The sequence below is a fragment of the Apium graveolens genome, chromosome 3 (assembly GCF_009905375.1).
Source record: "Apium graveolens cultivar Ventura chromosome 3, ASM990537v1, whole genome shotgun sequence".
In the NCBI taxonomy this organism is placed as follows: domain Eukaryota; kingdom Viridiplantae; phylum Streptophyta; class Magnoliopsida; order Apiales; family Apiaceae; genus Apium; species Apium graveolens.
Window position 1 is genome coordinate 296,727,812 of NC_133649.1, and position 16,233 is coordinate 296,744,044.

Below are 16,233 nucleotides of genomic sequence, written 5' to 3' on the forward strand. Positions count from 1 at the left end.
GGGTGTTATTAAGGGAAATGGAACTCGTGACAACCCGGATCCCCAACCCCGGATTTGGGGGTGTTACAATCTTCAAGATTACCTTCTTGTTACGACAGTCTATCTGAGCATCATGCTTAGATAGCCAGTCCATTCCTAGAATAATGTCAAACTCTCATAAATTAAATGGTATTAAGTCATCGTTGAACTTATTGTAAGAAATCTCAATCTCATAGCTCTTACACACTTGGTTAACAGGTACACGCTCCTGATTTGCTAATTCTACCGTCATAATTTCACTTAGCAATTCAATTGGGCAATTCAACTTATCAACAAAATCTTGAGAAATAAATGATCGAGTTACTCCCGAATCTACTAGCACCGTTGCACATAAAGAATTCAAAGTAAGCGTACCTGCCACAACATTAGTGTCCATGATAGCATCTTTCACAAACATGTCATAAACTCTAGCTCTGGGAGGTTCATTCACTACTAGAGGGGCTCCCATGATTCACAGTGTATTATTGACTGGAACTGGTGTCTTGCAATCTCTGGCTATGTGCCCTGGCTTTCCGCACTTGAAACATGTATACCCAATTGCTGGAATCTTGCCTGCCTGATTCCTGGTAGGCCGATCCTTGATGACTGGCTGATTACGACACTCCCTTGAATAGTGCCCCCTCTGGTTGCATCTGTAGCAAACCACATTCAACTTGTTGCAAATTCCCCCATGATTCTTCCCGCAGACTTGGCAATCTGGTATAGCTGGCCTCTGCTGGGTTGGCTGGTTCCCAGTGGCTGGATGGTTACCTTGTCCTCCGTTGCCTGTATTCTGCCTATTGAAATTTCTCCCGGGCTGGAACTTGCCTTTCCTCTGATTGAAATTTGGAAACTTCCCTGCTTGAGACTATCTTTCACTCCCTTCAAACTTCCTCTTCTTACCTTCCTTCTCTTTCTAAGATATTTCACTTTCTGTTTCCGCAATCATAGCTTTCTGCACAACTCCCGCATACGTGTCCAATTCAAATATGGCCACTTTCCCTCTGATCCATGGCTTAAGTCCTTGATAAAACCTCTTATCCTTCTTTCTATCAGTGTCCACATAGGATAGCACAAACCTAGACAATTCCTCAAACTTACTTTCATAATCCGCCACTGACATATTCCCCTGCTTTAACTCCAGAAATTTCAATTCCATTTGGTCCTGAACAAACTGAAGGAAATACTTCTCTAAAAATAACTCCTTGAATCTCTCCCAGGTAACATCATCTGTACCTTCCAACACATTAACATTTTCCCACAGTAGGTGGCTTCATTCTTCAGATAGTAACTTGTAAATTCGGTCCTCTATTCCTCTCTCATGTTGACTAAGGAAAATGCCTTCTCAATCTCTTTCAGCCAGACCCTTGCCTCAATCGGATCTACAGAACCTTTAAACTCTGGTGGGGTCACCGCCTGAAAGGTCTTAAAGGTTACCTGAGGGTTAGTTTGCCTCTGCTATTGTTGAGTCAGGTGGACTGTCTGTTGGGCCAAGATATGAAGAATCCGGGCTACAGTTGGGTCTATGGGACCTGGATTCACATTCTGGTTATTGCTGTCTTGGGTATTATTGTAGTTGTTGTTGTTGTTGTTGTTGGTTTCTTCATTTTGGTTGGTAGCACGGGTGTTTCTTCTAAGAGGCATTTTCTGTAAAGAATCAAACAACTTATTTAGCCTTTAAATCAAATCCCTTTTTCTGAAAAGATTTTGTAAAACAGGAATATCTCTCTTTGAAAACATTTTCAATAGTCGAACTAAGTAAATTTCATGCTTCTTTACAGAATATAAACAGTTAGGGGAAAAATTGCAGGTTATCACAAGAGTTTTATAACAGGTGCAGTAAAATAAAACAGGTGTAGTAAAGTAGAAGACCATACTGAAAAGAAGAGGTACTGGTGTATATCAAAGTTTGGTGGTATAAGCGCGAAATGTTTTATTGAAGGCAGAGGTACAACAGGTCTATCCATTAGTCAACAAGTCTTTTTTATTTAAATTCCCACCAGAAGTCTGATCTTATATATCACACATTATTATACATATATAAGTTGTCACATCATCTCCGTCATCCAGTTTCAAGTACTGTCCGGATCACCTGAATCTCATTCCGAAATTCCTTCATCTTTCTGCCGACATCTATAGTCCTGATAATGTGTTGTAGTTCCCGGATCTGTGCCCTATAGGGCTTCTCGCTCCAAAAGAAGAGCCGCATACTAGAGATTACTGAAGAAATTCATTATCATAGAATACCAAATGAAATTTCAAAATCAAGGAAATCGAATGAGAAGGAATAGTGAAGAAGATGTAGGTATGACTGAGAGCAACCATACAAGTACATAAGATGGCTAGTCTTAGTACCGCATAGCTCACAATACATAATTTAGTGGCGTCCCACCAGACCTTTTTGTCACACAGACAAATAGTCAGCGCATAAGCATTATTTGCCCCAATCGTCCGATAGAAACACCGAGAAAAGAAACAATGTTTAAATAGAAAAATTCATAAATAGGGAAGGAGAGAATCTGATTTATAATGGAATCAATAAAATCCTAAGACGCACCCGCAGCCGAATGTCCAATAGAGTCAGAATCAGCAGGTAGAGGTCCTTGAATAAGTGGTCTCATACTTGGAGGTAGAATAGTTCGGATTGGTGCGACCGTCGCAACATATATTATGGCTGACACCGGTGGAAGAGTAGGACGTGAATCAGATGACGGTCCTCCGACGAAAGACTCTGAGTAATCAGATGATATCGAAATAAGGAATATACCATCGCTGCTATTTGAAAATCACGTTGCTAGATAAGAATCTCGATTCTCGTCACGAATCATACTAAAGCCTACTATTTAGTCATATTCAACTTCTCGATGTTCTATTTCTTTATTTCCTAATACTAATCTTAACCCTCTACCCATTCCCGATAATCTAGGCTTGTGGCAGTGATTTTAAACCGTAGCTCTGATACCAAACATGTAACGCCCTCCAAACCCGGGTCAGAAGTTGGGGGATCATAACACACACATACCATATTTAAACCTGTTTATGAATATAATAAATTATATAGCAATGACCCTACTTACCATTATCCACGGATCGAAGCAGTTTAAAGTATGCCCACAAGCCACAACCTTATTTATATTATTGCGTTCCAAATCCCAGTTTATTTATCTTACAACTGAAGTTTAAACTTTATTACAACTATCAACACAACTAAGCTAAACATCATCTGCTAGCTTATTCCATCTCAACCTGGATACCTAGCTCGCACACTTGTTTGGGGATCCTCGCTACCACCAGTTTCCTTTTTCACTAGAAAAGTATATAAACATATTTGCAAAAGTGAGCTAACTAGCTCAGCAAGTCATAATGATAGTCACTGAGATTAATAATGATCAATTCAAATGATATAAAGAATCAAGTTTACTGATACGCAATGATTAAAATTGGATATTTATTTTCATTTTAAAAATAAGGTTAGGCTGCTGATCAGTCACGCACTAACCCCGAGCAAGGCTCCCAGCTTTGCTCTATATACTGGATCCAAGGCACACATTAGCCTACTATGACCACGAATCTGGTCCGACCACGAATCTGGTCCATATTTAAAAATGATCCAATTCTAGAATCATAATATGATAAGCAATGTAAATTAATAGTTGAATTATAGAAAACATTTATCCTAAAGCATAGGATGATCTATAATTCCATGAAATAACAAGGAAATCATAAAAGGTTGGGTTTCAGTCAAGGAAAGAATCAGAAAGCAAAAGACCCAAGGGTTCAAGAGTTACAAGAATTGGTCTTCTGTTACACAGGATATAGGGGTTGGTATGTTAAGCAATCTCGTATCAAGAATCAGTATATGGTAGATATGTATTTGTGGAGTAGTATCGTATAGGTGTGGTTTGCATCTGAGGATTCAAAAATCAAAGGGTTATGAAGAATCAGGCTTATGGCTCAAGATCAATAAGAATTAGGGTTTGGGTTAAGTACTTTAAAGTACTTGCAATATAGAATAAGAACTGTTTGGAATAGTTATAACGTAATGAAGAGAGTTCAAAATACTTGTAATACCGTCAAGAAGAATAGGAACACTTGCCTTATCAATCCGCTTTTACTTTACTAACACTTGTCAGTGGATTCCCACTCGTCAATCACTTGCTTTCCCTTTCTCCGTCTCTCTTCCTCTGTTAAACATCACATTTACTTATCAGTACTCATTCTCATCTCGTTCTATTCGTTACAAGCTTCTAACTACCCTTCGTTTCACCCAAATATGACATACGGATTGAAAGTTATGAATAAAACAGTCAAACAATGCATGGACAGTCATTTTATACATCAATCAGATCACATATGGCACATAGCACGTAAGATATTCAATCCAAATAATTTTTCAATGAAGATTCGGGGTTAAAATTATTTTCCAGGTATTTAATATGAATTTTTGAATATTTTTCAGAATTTAAACGGGATTCCGAATTATTTTATAATTAAGTAACAGGTTTCGAATACCCGAATCTGACTTTAAAATAATTTTATAATAATTATCGAGGCTTGAAAATAATTTTAAATAATATTTTAAAGCTTGAAACTATTTTTCGGAATTTTTAAATCAAAAATAAATATTTAAATCTAATTAAATAATCAATTAAAACTAATTAATAACTAATTAAATTAATTAATCAATTAATATTTAAATTAATTGACTAATTAAATAATTAATTATCAACTAAAATTAATTAATTAAGATTTATTTTAGAATTAAAAATAATTTTTTCAAAATTAAATAGGAATTTTTTGAAATTAAAATGATTTTTTTATAAATAAAACAGAATTTTTAAATAATTTTTAAATAATTTATATTTAAAACAAATTCAGAAACAGAATTCAGGTTTTGCAATTGGGTTGTAGAGGATCAAAACCGGGTTTTGATTATCAAAGAAACGGGTCGGTAACCGGGTCGGTGAAGCACACTACCCGACCCGACGGCAATTTGCAGAAACCGGCAACAGCCGGAGCTCCGATGAGGCTTCGTCGAAGGCCAGAACGAAAGGTTTCACCCCGATTTCCACTCCTGGTTGACTCAAGCAACACAATGGTACCAAAATCGAGCCTCAACAATCCGTGTTTTACAGGTTCCGGCCAAAAGGCCATTGTTCCCGGCGAAAAGCTTCAGTTTTCCGGCCATCTCATTCGGGCTTCCAACACAGCAACTCTATATATGAATTGAATCATTTTTAAACGATCTATTGACTGGTACTACTCAATCGAACCCAGGTTTAACAGATTAGAAGTTCCCAATTTTAATCAAGAACATTCAAAACCCTAATTCTAATTTTCCAGAATCAAACACCAATTTCTATATGTTATTGAACTCGGTTTTTGACATATAATATACCAAAATGACCAGAAAAAGATTATCTACACGATGGAATCATCAAATCACAACAACAACATTAAGAATAAATTTTCATAATTTAATCTATAATTATTTCAAAATTAAATAATAAACTAAGAAAAATACCTCGATTTCTGCACTGAAATAGTTGATTGATTCAGAAATATTTTTTCAAGAGCTTCGTTTTGATATATTGCACGCCCGAATTGGAGTTCGATAACGTCTTCGTTCGTACGTTTGATTCTAAAAAACGTAACGTTATAGGGTTTTTCTCTGTATTTCTTATATGTTTACTGATTTATTATGATTTTACGAATAAAATGAAATAATAAAAGGGCTATATATATTTATGGAATATTGGTTCGTGTTGGATCATTTTGGATCGATAAATTAGTTACTTAGCCGCTAAGTACGAACAAAGACGTTATCGAACTCCGTATTGGATAATTATCCAAACCAGGCTTTTTATAAAACACTTTATATGAAAATAATGTAATATTATCCCGTCTTTCGAGAACACGGGTTTTGTTGATATATCGAAATAATCATTGTATCAAAAATTGTACGTCGGGATGCGTACGGGTCAAACCGTAATCTGGATCGAAAAAGTCAAAACACGGAAAATGTCTGGAATTACCAGATTAGGTTAGGAAGGAGTTTTCGGAAGAGTTTCGGGTTGTAAAAACGTAAAAATGGTTGGGGTTGGACGATTGGCTTTATAAAATAATTTTGTAATTATTTAGAAAATATTTATTAAATTTGTAAATCGATATAAAATCATATAACGATCCAAAATTTACCAGAAAAATACCACAATTGTCTATATTTTATTCTGGACATATTACAATTAACATACTTACATTTAATCACATATATACATCTATTTATCAATATCAATCAAAAGATAACTCACCAAAAATCACATAATAATCATATAGTAATCATTTATTCATAAAATAATTACACGCGATATCCCGGATATTACAGATGCTATCTACTGATCTTTAGTCCTAGTGATGAAAAAATGTAGTTTGATCCATACGGACTTAAGAATCGTATTGGTGGTGAAGTTTACCACCCAACTGTAGTTCCAAATTCAGTCTATGATCATCTCTTTTGGGATGATCAGTTGGAACTACATTTCTTCACCAGAGAAGTTCTTCTTCAAGAAGAACTCCATGCTGAACTGGCGGAACGTGCTCGTCAAGCAGCTCTTGAACTGCAAGAGAATATCATCTCTCTTGCAGGCACAATGAGTAGGATTTATCATCGCAGGGCGATGAGGGCGGAGCAAGCAGCAAAGAGGCAGAAGAAGTCCGAGTAGTTAGATTGTATTAGGATTTTATGTTAAAAATTCTATAGAATCTTGTACTCTGTTTCTTGATTATTAATGAAAATGTTTTTGTCTTCTTTTCTATCTTAAGTGAATACCTGTTTATTTTCTTGTGTGTGCTTGAATGCTTTTAACTGTTATATCCAAATCAGTACTGCATGCTTAATTCCAGAAGTTTTTAATAGTACATGTGAATAAACTAATCTCTGTTTAAGTTCATGTGATCATTTCAGTACAGATTAAACACACTACAGGAGGTAACTGTTATTAAAGAAGAAATTTATGGAAGATTTAATTCTTAGCCAATAAGGATTATTATCTTTAAGTGTACTTGACTATCTAAAATGTCTATTCAAGACATATTTTTGAGACTTTCTTTTTCTGTTCAAGAAAGTTGTTCACACTCATTTCTTAAAGCAACACATCTTATATCTTAAATTTCTTCTCACAACTGAAACACTTGAATTCTTTTCTCAGATGTTGCCAAAAATCAAGTGACATAATTCTTAAATTGTGCTCACCATTTAGAAATAACATTTAGTTGGTTAGAGACTACTTGTTGAGGTAGATCTTAATGATACTGTTATGCCCGCTTTCGATCATGGGCCCTAAACAGGTCTCTATAAGTGCATTGAATAGCTGGACTCTCATGTGTGGGCTAGAATCATGGATTAATGTAACTTGGACCAGCACATGCGGGCTGGGCTCAGCACCTACGGGCTGGGCACAGAACATGCGAGCTGGGCTCACACATGTAAGGTGGGCTCACACTTATCATCTGGGCTCTCATATGCGAGCTGGGATCAGGTGCCCACACGCGGGCTGGGCTCAGGTGCCCACACGCGGGCTGGGCTCAGGTGCCCACACGCGGGATGGGCTCAGGTGCCCACACGTGAGATGGGCTCAGGTGCCCACACGCGGGCTGGGCCCATGATCCCACATCTTATGGAAACAAAGGAAACATTGTATTTATAGATTAAAAAGGAAGGCGGTGCGGGCCGAAGGTAACCAGGCCGGCCCGCAATAAATGACTTTGTGTGCAACATGGAAAGTGACTCATAAATGACTGAGTTGCTCATAGATTTTGGGGCTGACACGGGTTATTCCTACAATTATGAGAAGAAATGCGGAGATGCCGCGAGATTGTAGGAAGCGTGTGAAGCCGGTTGAGATTTAGGTGACTAATCGGCTGAAGGCCTGACTTTATCATGGGCTTGGGCTGCACGGGTTGGAGAACCCTAACCCTAGCCTATATGACTTGTTCGCCAAGAACTACGTGAGGCTTGATCCCTATAAATAGGGTACGTAGGAACTTATATGAGACATGAGTCGACACTTGATAGAGAATAACAAACCCTATTCTTTCTTAAGGAGTCAACATACAAGCTCAGCCACCACCATACATAACCTTCCTCTGCCTTCAAACACCGTCCTTGATCCTTGTTCTGCCTATCAACTTCCACAACACTGTTATACAAAATTCTCGCTATAACAATTGGCGCTAGAAGGAGGGGGATCATCTTAGGGAGAAGAGATGACCAAAGAAGGCAAACAAGTGGTGACACCAGGAAGCGGGGGGAAGGAAAAGAAATAAAACGAGGTCGAGCACACGTCCCCGGAGAATCAGGCGCCACTGCCACCAATCGCAATCGTGGACGGGGTGGTGCTCATGACATATCTTGAAGGACTGGCCAATCAGATGAATGAGATCAACGCCCGAATGTCCAGGGTAGAGAAAAGCTCGGTCCGGAATGCCAAGCACAGGGCTCGCCGCCTCAAGGTCTCTCAACGTAGTTGGAAGGGCAATGGTCCTCAAAAAAGGCTGATTCACGAGTTTGATGATACAGAAACCGAGACCAAGCAGAAGAAAGAAGCATCACTAGAAGAGAAAGAGGTACCTAAGGATCGGATTAAGCGGGGCAGCCAGATCTCTAAGAGATCGGGGCAGAAGCCAGCTTCGTCCAAGGCGAGGTCGACTAGTGTGCTGGATCGCGTAGGCAAGAAGCTAAGTGAGCATGACCTCAGGCTCAAATTGGAGAATAGCAAGAAAGAGAGAGAAGAGAAGGAGCCCAAAGATTAGAAAACCCTAAAAAAAGGGCATGCAGCGACTCCTCCAGAAAGACGACACCCCCCCAAGAGGGATGGACGACGTAGGCGCAGAGACAATCACAAAGAGGAGATGCATGTGCAAGCCGGAGGAAGGGGATGCCATGAGCGACCCCAGGGCTCTCACTACTCTAGTAATGCATATGGTGACAGAGAGAGAGTGAGAAGTCATTAGAGTGGGTGACCTAAGGAGGATCCTAGATCAGATGGAATAGGAGAAGAGGGGACCCCTGCCCTCGACGGCCCCTTCTCCATTCACGACTGCTATTCGCTCGTCTCCTTTGCCTCGCGTGTTCATGCACAACCCTGATCTTCTGTTCAACGGCGAAGCCAGCCCGCAGGAATATCTTATACAATTTAACACATAGATGGAGGTTTATCAGGTGCCAGAGGCAACCCAGTGCAGGCTCTTTGCAGCATCACTCTGATGGAGTGCCCAACAATGGTTCTCCAAGTTAGGGCCGACTAGTATTAGGACTTGGAGGCAACTGGAAGATATGTTCATCCGACAATTTCAATCCACCCTCCACTACTCACCTCCTGTGGCCACGCTAGCCAACATCAAGCAGAGGGAGGGGGAGCCTTTGGCGGAATATTTTTGCCGGTTCAATAATGAAGTCCCTAAGGTGAGAGGTGCTAGCGAAGAGACCATCAAGAACTTTTTGATAGCAGGGTTGAAGGAAGGGTCAAAATTTTGGAAAAGTCTTCAGGCTAGCGAGCCAAGAACCTTGGCAGAGTTCTAAGAACAAGCTGAACCCTTTAAGAGGGTAAAGAAGTCGATGAGGGAGCTGAAAATCAGCGAGAACTATCGAGATAAGAGAGACCGGTCTTCGAGCCCTGATGAGAGGAGAAAGACGTATCAGCGTAGCTCAAGCCCAAAAAAGTCTACCCGGGGTAAAGAGACAAACAAAGATTTAGGGAGGCCTTATACAAGCAAATGGAAGACACATACCCCTCTGGTAGCCTCTATCGACCACATATATGTTACTTATGCTGGGAAGGGGGTATTCAGGAATACAGCCCCTCTCACAGACTATAACAAGAGGGACACTTCGAAGTATTGCACATACCACGAGGCCACAGGGCACGATACAGCTGATTGCAGACAATTGAAGGATGAAATCGAGACGTTGAAAAGACAAGGGAAGCTTACAGAGTGGGTTGTCAAGGAGGTTCGAAAGCACAGGACTGATTATTAAATCACTCGGGGGTAGCTCTCTAGCTCAGAAAATCCTCCGTCAAGGTTAATATTGGCCAATAATGAAAAAAGATGCCTTTCAATTCTCTCGAGCCTGTGATAAGTGCCAGCGATATGCCAATTATTATAACAGCCCAGTGGCTCCCCTTATATCCCTCATGAGCCCTTGGCCCTTCACTATGTGGGGAATTGACCTTATTGGAGAACTCTTGAAGGCCAAGGGAGGTGTCAAGTATGCGGTTGTTGTGGTAAATTACTTCACTAAGTGGGCAGAGGCCGAGACTCTAGCCACTATCACGGAAAAAAAGCTCAAGAAATTTGTGCACAGGACTATTGTGTGCCGCTATGGCATCCCTTACAAGTTGATATCTGAAAACGAGAAACAGTTCGATAGCAAGGAAATGCGGGAATTTTGTGAGCAGCTAGGGATTCAGAAGAGTTTTAGTGCAGTTTGCCACCCCCAAAGTAACGGGCAGAGGGAGGCTATTAATAAAATCATTAAGCACACCTTGAAAGCAAATCTTGAAGAGAAGAAAGGGACATGGTCGGAGGAGCTCACCCAGGTCTTGTGTTCTTACAACATGACTCCCAGAACTATAATTGGAGAGACCCCTTTCTCTTTGGTGTATGGGTGTGAAGCCATGATGCCCGTTGAGGTGGGGGAAGGTTCTTTTCGGAGGGACAACTATGACTCAAAGGCAAATGAGGTCAATCATCGGCTCTATTTGGACATGATCGAAGAAACTCAGAAAGATGCTCAGATCAGGATAGCAGCATATCAATAGAGGACGGCTAGGCACTACAACAGTAAGGTTCGAGCCTGGACTTTTAAGGTGGAAGATTTGGTTCTGTGCCGGGTCATGCCAAACACCAAGGTTGTGAGCCATGGAGTCTTCGGGGCAAATTGGGAAGGCCCCCTACAAGATAAAATCAGTGCTCTGGGAGGGAACCTACCACCTCAATAATATGCAAGACAAGTTGATCCCGAGAGCCTGGAACGCGGAGCACCTCCGCAAGTATTATCAGTAATATTATTTCTTCTCAGACTTAGTATTATCTTAAAATATTCCTAAGTCTCGGGGGGTAGTGCCATATAGGTGCCATCCTGAGACCACAAGCATGTACTCTTTTCACTTTCCATTATATATGAATAAATGATTGATATTTATTTATGCCTTTGATATTTTAACTCCTGTTAATAGATTAAAATACCCAGGAGGGGAGCCCATCCTTGGGAGCCCATGTGAGGACAAAACAGTTGTTTTATTAACATGTTAAAATCATAAGTCAAGCCGGGCCCCGACCCGCTTCATAATAAGTCTATGAAACGAGCTGGGCCCCGGCCCGCTTGGAAAAGTAATGAGCACAAAGCGGATTAAAGATGAAGACAAAACTATGAAAATAGTGAGAAGCGCCCATAAAACCCCCCTTAACTAACCTAAAAGTTAAAGACGGCCGCGATGCGAGCCCATATTCTTGGGCTCGAAGGGTGATAGATGCAGCCGTGAGCCCATCCCTCTATCAAGTATGGGCATTTGCCATACATGGCCAGGGTCGCATTATGCGAGGAGAGGACACAGGATCAGGATACGAACCCCTGGGACCGGCTCGCTAGTACAAGTACGCATGCAACACTTGTGAGTTAGTAATGGTGTGAGCCTGTTCTACTTAAATTTTCATTCATTTTGTTTGATTGAACAATGATGCAAGCTGATTAGTTCGGCTCACTGTGAAGGTGTAACACCCTCCATACGCAGCCAGGATTATGATAATTTTTGGTCAGTAGAGGCATGGTAAGTTTACACAAAATTAAGGAAACTAGCTAGCATAATAAAGATAAACGCGGGCACAAAAGACTTGTAATTTTATACCAACAAGAGATAAATAAGTTATGACCCAAGGCAGAATATTTCAAATACAAACGCGAGGCAAGAAAGGTGCCCGCTTACCCAATCCAAAGTCCATTTCCAAAATAAAATTAATATAAGGCTTATCAGCCTCATTCTCCTTGCGAGCCTCATCAGCCGCGACCCGGGCCTGCTCAGCTGCGAGCCGGGCCTCCTCAGCAATCTGAGCGTCCCTTTCATCTCCACCTTCATCTTCTCAGCGTGCCTAGCTGTGCCCGCGCCCAGAGCCGCCCAATCAAAGTCAGGAACCTTATTGATGAAGATTTTCATAAAGTTTCTGGCCTCCAGGTTCTTGGCATCAGCGAGGGCGGCCTCGCGGCCCGCGGTCAAGGCAGAAACTGACCCTTCCAGCTCGAGCACCCTCTCCTCGAGGCTATCCTTCTCCTTCTTCCACACATCCGCGGCCAGGTCATGAGCCTCCTTCTTCTCCCTTAAAGCCTTCTCGTGAGCAGCATTCAAGTCGAGCATCTTTCCATTATAGTTATTCACCAGCGTAACTTTCTCCTACCCGTGTTCGGTGACCTTGCTCTGAAGAAACCTGACCTTAGATTCGAGCTTTATATTAGTCTGGCTGAGGGCTCGCATTTCTCGAGCCTTAGATAGTTGACGGTAATACACCTCAACTACGGCCCGGGTCAGTGCGTACTGGTTGGCCTTGAGAGAAGAAGAGGACCAATTCTTCACATCCTGGTCGCTGATGTTAGCTTGAGCGAGCCGGCCAAATATGGTCGCGACCGTGTTGATCGAAGAAGAAGTGGGGATAGGGGCATCAGATGGAGCAGCCTTTTTTGGGTCAGGCTCCCCAGTTTTTCCCTCCTTTTGGCCTCTATGCCTTTTCAGCCGAGGAGAAGGCCCTGAGCCCTTGAGATGCTCAAAAAGAGTAGTCATGCGGGCTAGAGGGTTGGCCTGGGAGCGAGCCCATGTGGTCGTAGCCGCAGGCTGAACTTGGCCCGAGGTCACAGCTTGCTCAGCTTCTTCCATAAAGGGGATAAGGGAGATGGCCAATTCTGAAAAGAAGACAATTGATACATTAGTCACAACAAGGTGCAATGGAGAGAAAAGATGTGAGCAGATAATAAATGCAGAGAATTAAAGTACAATTTTGAGTGGGATGCGTGTAGGAAATTTAAAAGAAGCGAGCACAACATGAGCTTGCACATGCGGGCCCGATATTCTTACCCTTTCTAGCCCTCTTCTTAGATTTCTTCTTTTGAGGAGTCGGCCTCACTCCTTCCTTCAAAAACCCACACGTGATCAGGTTCAAGGTCGTTATGAGTTTTCGAATATCTCTGTCTGCCTTAGGAATTCCTAGAAGGTTATCCGTGTTTATTTTTTCTTGTCCCAAAAGGACAGTATGAGGCGGGGTGGCTGGAGATAAGTAGAAAACATTTTTTGTTAAAAGAAAGAACTATGGAGAAGGAAAGGAGAGTGGCCAGGGAGGACTTACATGGATTATAATAGAAGTGGGTCTGGACTCGAGGCACCTCATGGATATAGAAATAGGGGCTCTTCTACTTCCCTGGGTTGCTCAGCCCGTTGTGGATGAGGTTCTTTTTGTTGAAGCACGGCCAGACGGAGAGGTAGAAATACCCAAAGTCATTGGGAGAATGCTTTAAATTAAGGAAATAGGCCAGCTGCCTCACGGTTAGAGGAGGAAAACCGCATTTATGGTATATGATATCTGAAGGGGCGCGAGCTGGTAGTACTCGCAAACATCTTTGATGAAGGGATGAAGGGGAGAGGAGATTCCTAGCCTTAGTAGGAAGGTGGACAAGACCATGTGAGGCACCCTGCCTCCATTTTCCGGATGGTTGAACCTATAACATCTCATGTGATGTAGGGGCAAAATAACATGACCCTCGAGCTGGAACTGCTCGATGTGCTCGGCCAAGTGTTTCTGAGTAAGCGAGGTGGGCAGATCGCGGCAAGCGAGCACCTTTATCTCCTCGGCTGCAGTTGAGCTCTCCTCCCCATCAGGGATGACCTGCTTCTTAAAAATAATTTCACCATCAAGCTCGGCCTGGGCAGGAGGCACATAAGGCTTAGGAGAGGCCGCAGGGACATAGTTATAATTGTAGATCTTATACTGACTAGTAACATCTCCCACCTCCCAGCTTTGAGGGGAGTCATAAGACCAATGCGAGCCATTTTCCTCACCCTCGAGCCCCAAGATGGGATATTCTGCGGCTACAGGCTCCTTCCCTTTCTTGGTGTCATAATAGGCACTCCCCAGGTCACTGTCAGTGGACTCCGAATCGACCTGAATGGGGTCGAGGTCATTGGTTGCAGCTTGCCTAAGGCGGACCGCCCTCTCCTCAACCATCCCTCTTAAAATCTCCTCAGCTCGTTATTTGTCTAAAGGAGCGGGCTCACGGGTTAAAAGCTTCTCCACCCCAAGGGAAGCTGGTATCTTGGAGAGGTCCACGGGCTTGTTTCTCCAATCATAAATATTCCTCTCTCTGGTGTAGTCTTCAGGATTAGGGTCGAGGTGATATCCAGCGAGCCGGAGCCAGTTGCTCACATTGAGTTCTTAACTCTAGCAATATTCAAGGCCCCTTGAGGGGTGATAGCAGAGCCAGGGGAAATAGGTTGGCTGAGATGGCCAGAGAGGGAAGTCAGCTCGCATTGGAAGTCTTTTGAGCCTCGCTGCTCGGGTGGATATTGATTTAATGGAGATGGAGTGGCTGAAGAGCGAACCGGGCTGGCAAAGGAGCGAGCCGGGCTCGAGGAAGAGCGGGACGATCCGTAAGAGCGGGCTGAAGACGCACTCGACATCTGTAAAAGATGGTGAAAATTAGTGTGTGGCCCTAAAAAGAAAGTAAAAATAAGTATGGGGTCGCGCCTAAGTGTCCTCACATCTCACAAGGAATCGCACCTAATTATCTAACCGAGCAGACGGGCTCGCATCGCATGTCATGATTGTGTGTGGGCTCACATCAAACAAGTGGTGTGTGCTCACATGGTGCATATACATGAATGAATATGACTGATTGAGGATTAAAGGGGTACCTGTAGGTGAAGTATATGACGATCCTGATGAATCTGTTCCCGGAGAATATCGCCGCCGGTAGACAGTTCTTGGGGAGATGATGATTTTCGCCGTGGTAGATCCTTGAACAAAATGGGCAGCAGTTTGATAAGTGTTCTTGGAAATGTGAGAAATAAAGTGAAGATTTTACCTATTTATAGGGGATAGGAGAGAGAAAGGGAGAAGGCCACGTGTCATCATCTCAGAGGATGACACACATTCGTACACCAGCTGCTCTACAGCTGTCACGAGTTTAAAAAACTCTTGATTGTTGAAGGAACATGTGAGGCTGGATGGTACGGCCTCATGGGCTCGCACCTGCGGGGCAATAAAAAGATAATGTTGAAAAACTTCCTAGCCTCAAGATGCGACCAGGAATTTTGGGGGGTAGTTGTTATGCCTTCTTTCGGTCATGGGCCCTAAACAGGTCCCCATGGGTGCATTGAATAACTGGACTCTCAAGTGTGGGCTAGAATCATGGATTAATGTAACTTGGGCCAACATATGTGGGATGGGCACGGGACATGCGAGTTGGGCTCACACATGTAAGGTGGGCTCACACTTGTCATCTGGGCTCTCATATGCGAGCTGGGCTCAGGTACCCACACGCGGGCTAGGCTCAGGTGCCCACACGCGGGCTGGGCTCAGATGCCCACACGCGGGCTGGGCTCAGGTGCCCACACGGGAGCTGGGCTAAGGTACCCACACGTGAGCTGGGCTCAGGTGCCCACACGCGAGCTGGGCTCAGATGCCCACACGCGGGCTGGGCCCATGAGCCCACATCTTATGGAAACGAAGGAAACATTATATTTATTGATTAAAAAGGAAGGGGGGGTGGGCTGAAGGTAACCAGGTCAGCCCGCATCAAAAGACTTTGTGTGCAACATGGAAAGTGACTCATAAATGACTGAGTTGCTCGTAGATTTCGGGGATGACACGGGTTATTTCTATAATTACGGGAAGAAATGCAGAGATACCGTGAGATTGTAGGAAGCGTGTGGAGCTGCTTGAGATTTAGGTGACTAATTGGCTGAAGGCCTGACTTTATCATGGGCTTAGGCTGCACGGGTTGGAGAACCCTAACCCTAGCCTATGTGACTTGTTCCCCAAGAACTACGTGAGGCTTGATCCCTATAAATAGGGTACGTAGGCACTTGTATGAGACATGAGTCGACACTTGATAGAGAATAACAAACCCTATTCTTTCTTAAGGAGTCCACATACAAGCTCAGCCACCACCATACA